Here is a 3,612-nt window from a genome sequence, read left to right as displayed (position 1 = left end):
TTCACATTGCATCATTCATTGAAAGCGCACACTTTTTCTTTTCTTGGAAACATTCATAACATCTGAAATACATATATGTATATTTTGAAACTATTATCGTACCTTGGTTGCGGCAGTGTGACGGTGAGCTGAGGGCTATTGACATTCTTAGAAGTCTAGAGATACTATTCTAGACTCGTCATTGAAAAACTTATGGTTATCAGAAACATGAAAGGAAACTCATGCTCTGATACCATTCTGTCACACCCCAATTCTTGAATGAATAAATATAATCGAGGTGCAACTAATTCATAGAAATAAACAAGGAACAACCTTGTAAAAATCCAAAATAGGATAGAAAGTCGGGCTATGCCCCTTTGGATCACAAGTTTTGTTTCATGCTTCTGACAACTGACATTCATTGGCATAAATTAAGTAGTGAAGAGTCTAAGCTCGGTCAGGTATATCATTTGAAATTTAACATGAAGATCTTAAGTTGGGAAAACAAAAGACTGATATGAGTAATTGCTACAGCGGAAGTCTAACATAGAAATTTATCTCTAGCCTCAGCTCCGTCCCGTCAGCACCGGCCAGCCAACCTGAAAACATTTGAAAGTATTTTTGGGCTAAGTACTAATGTACTTAGTGGGCATGCATTTTCTGAAACATTTCATATTTTAATAAAGACAGTTTATCCAATCATACTTGACATGACTTAGAAGGTTTTAAATTGAAAGAAGTACTTCTAAGCATGTTAAAACATTTTCTTTCATTTGTGCGCACATGTCACACTCCCTTTCTGTTACTCGCTGTGATCCCGGACCTCTAGCCACCGACGGATCTCTGTCTCCCGCTGACACTTGCCCTGAGGACGTAACTCAGACAAGTTGAATTGACCTCGGGACGCTACCCAGGCAGGCCTGATATTTCTCATGCTCCGGAACACATCCAGCCGAGCACCCTTATAACGCCTCTGGTTAGAGCCCGATGGAGATCAACCCACCGAGTCAACTAACAAGTGTACACAATTCTCAAACAACGTATTAGGTCATAAGAGAACCTCAATTGATTAACTGCGCGAGCCTTAAACAGAGCAGAGTGCACATAAACATTTTATTGGATAAACAGTTTTCATTACATTAAATAAACAATTTGCATTTCATTGAAACATTTAGAGCTTAATAACTCAATCATACTTTGTACATTTGGAAAGTAATGCCCACCTGGTTAGGCAAAGCCTGAAGATCATAATCACATATAAACCTGTCTTGGGAAAGCAGCGCTAATCCCCCTGGTCACAAAGCCTACAAGAAATTCTATTCTCAATAGGTCTCCTTAAATCTAATCTTAAGTCATGGTGTAGTGCTTAACATTCTATGATTCACTTAGCCGGGTTTTCAAAATTTAATAAATAAATAAATGAAAACATTTCTCTTGAGTTAAGAACACCAACAATATTCTTACTCATCTTCCTTTAATAATTGGAATTATAAATAAAACCAATTAAATCATAAATACTTTTATTGCAAAATATAATGCAATTTCATGTCATGCTTAGCATATAATAAGTAATTTACTTAAAATATGCACATAATAATAATATGATATTATTATGAAAATTCTCCTTTAAATAAATTAATCAAACTAATAATAGTTCAATTAATTAAAAATAAGAAAGACAATGTAATTAATTGAAGGCAATCCAAAGTCTTTTAAAAATAATTAATCAAACTAATTAATAGTCTAATTAAATAAAATAGGGAAGCCATTTAAATAGATGAAATAGAGCCCATGCTTAAATAAATAATAGCCCATATAAATTTAAAAGATGAGGCCCAACTCAATAAAATATGAATGGCCCAGACTGAATAAAATAAATCGGCCCAGCTAAATAAAATTAAAAATCGGCCCAAGCTTTTAAAAATCGCAGCCCAAATCTATTTAAAAATCGGAGCCCATCACTCATAAAAATCGGCCCAAATACTCGGCCCAAATAAAATAGCCCAACACTTGCCCTAACCCCTTCTTGCTTCTCTATTCAAACACACACACACCTGGTAAACACACACACACGCAAGAAAATTCAGCCCCTCTCCCTCTCCCAGGAGTTCCGCCGCCGCGGACGCTCGCAGGAGGAGCAACGGCGAAAAACCGCGCCATCCTCGGCTCTCACAATCCGCCCGGCTCCCTCTCTTCTCCGGCGAAGCAGCACCAGCCGCCGCCCATCGACTCACCCTTCAACCTTCCACCATAGTCTCGATCTCCGGCGACAGCAGTCAATAGACCACCATCGCTATCGACCCCTATTCTCTAACTTCACAGTCGACGGTAGCAGCGGCGAAGAGCCGGCCACCGTCGCCTTTCCTCTTATCTCCCCCGACTTCCCTCTCTACTCTCTGAATCAGTCCGGCGACAGCAGCTAAGCCACCATCACCGGCACCCTGCTCTCTCTCTCCCTCGGAACTCTCTCTGTGACTCCCACCGACGAGCAGCAGCCGGAGCCGCCCGCAGCCTCCTCCATTCTCTCCCTCCGGCCGACAGCCGCAGGAGAACCACCGCCGCCGACCGCATCTCAGTCTTCCCTCAACTCATACACAAGTTCGACGCTCACCCACACAGACCATGACTCCCTCCCCATCTTCCGTCCTTGGCCGGACAGCAGCGGCAGGTCGCCGCCATGCCCTGTCTCCCTCCATCTCTCGACTCTCTCTGCCAACATCCTCTGACCCAACTCGATACCCACAGACACAGCAGAATTGAAAACAAGGGAAGATCAAAGCTCAAGCAAAAGTTCTTTCTTCAAATATTTCATACTCTGTTCATGTAAAATATATAAACTCTATTCATTTGCATATATGCGTTGAAATGGTGCTATGAATGTATGCGTGTCTTCTTTTTTTTTTTCTTCGCTTATGACTCAATTAAAACTCAAGGAATTGGCATGAGGATTTAGAAGTAAAACCTTTTAGAAAGATTTCGGTTGGGTCGGTTTGCTTGAATTTGTTTGGCCGCTGAAATTGATTCCCAAATAGCTTAGTCATTGAAGTGGAGAGCTTGCTTTGTAAGAAGGTAATGAATTTTGATTGCAATTCTTACCTTTGTCTTGGTGTTTCTTGTGAGAGTGAAAGATGATGAATTGCGTGAGGGATTGTGATGAAATGGATGAGAATGACTAAAGTATGTCAATGAATTTGTAGAAGCATGGAGTGTGCTGTAATAGGTATAGTGCAGAGGATTGATGGTGATGTTGGTGGTGGAAGTGGGTGGTGATGTTGACTTTTCAAAAAGAAAGGACTAGGTGGGTGTGTAAAATAAAATAAAATAAAATAAATCTTCCGAGTTATAATATGAAAACTGTAATAATCGTTCAATGTTTGCTTAAATAAATAGTTCATGAAAATGCTTGAATGCTAAATTAAATAAATATGCGACGCACATAAATTTAATAACTAAATTTATAAATGTTTTTTTTTAAACACTTTTGTTGGAATTAAAATAAACTCTTTTTCTCAATCCGGCGTGAATCATCTTAAATCTAAGTTTAAAATAAATTCTAAATTTAGCTCGAGGAAACGGGGTATTACAGAATATCATCTTAAAAGAAAAGTTCTTTTTTTTTTTGCAAATTAGCTT

The 3,612-nt window shown here is 39.2% G+C and overlaps 1 long non-coding RNA gene across 1 annotated transcript; it reads right to left on the bottom strand.

Annotated features, from left to right (window-relative positions):
* Positions 1 to 297: 297 nt before the first annotated feature.
* LOC131003891 (uncharacterized) lies at positions 298 to 3,253 on the bottom strand. The gene is made up of 3 exons (XR_009094841.1): positions 3,076 to 3,253; positions 2,942 to 2,990; positions 298 to 1,283 (listed from the first exon to the last, which is right to left on the bottom strand). It is a non-coding gene; the product is annotated as an uncharacterized LOC131003891 (long non-coding RNA).
* Positions 3,254 to 3,612: the final 359 nt, after the last annotated feature.

The sequence above is a fragment of the Salvia miltiorrhiza genome, unplaced genomic scaffold, assembly GCF_028751815.1.
Source record: "Salvia miltiorrhiza cultivar Shanhuang (shh) unplaced genomic scaffold, IMPLAD_Smil_shh original_scaffold_287_1, whole genome shotgun sequence".
NCBI classification, from domain to species: Eukaryota; Viridiplantae; Streptophyta; class Magnoliopsida; order Lamiales; family Lamiaceae; genus Salvia; species Salvia miltiorrhiza.
This window is presented reverse-complemented; position numbering and strand designations above follow the sequence as displayed.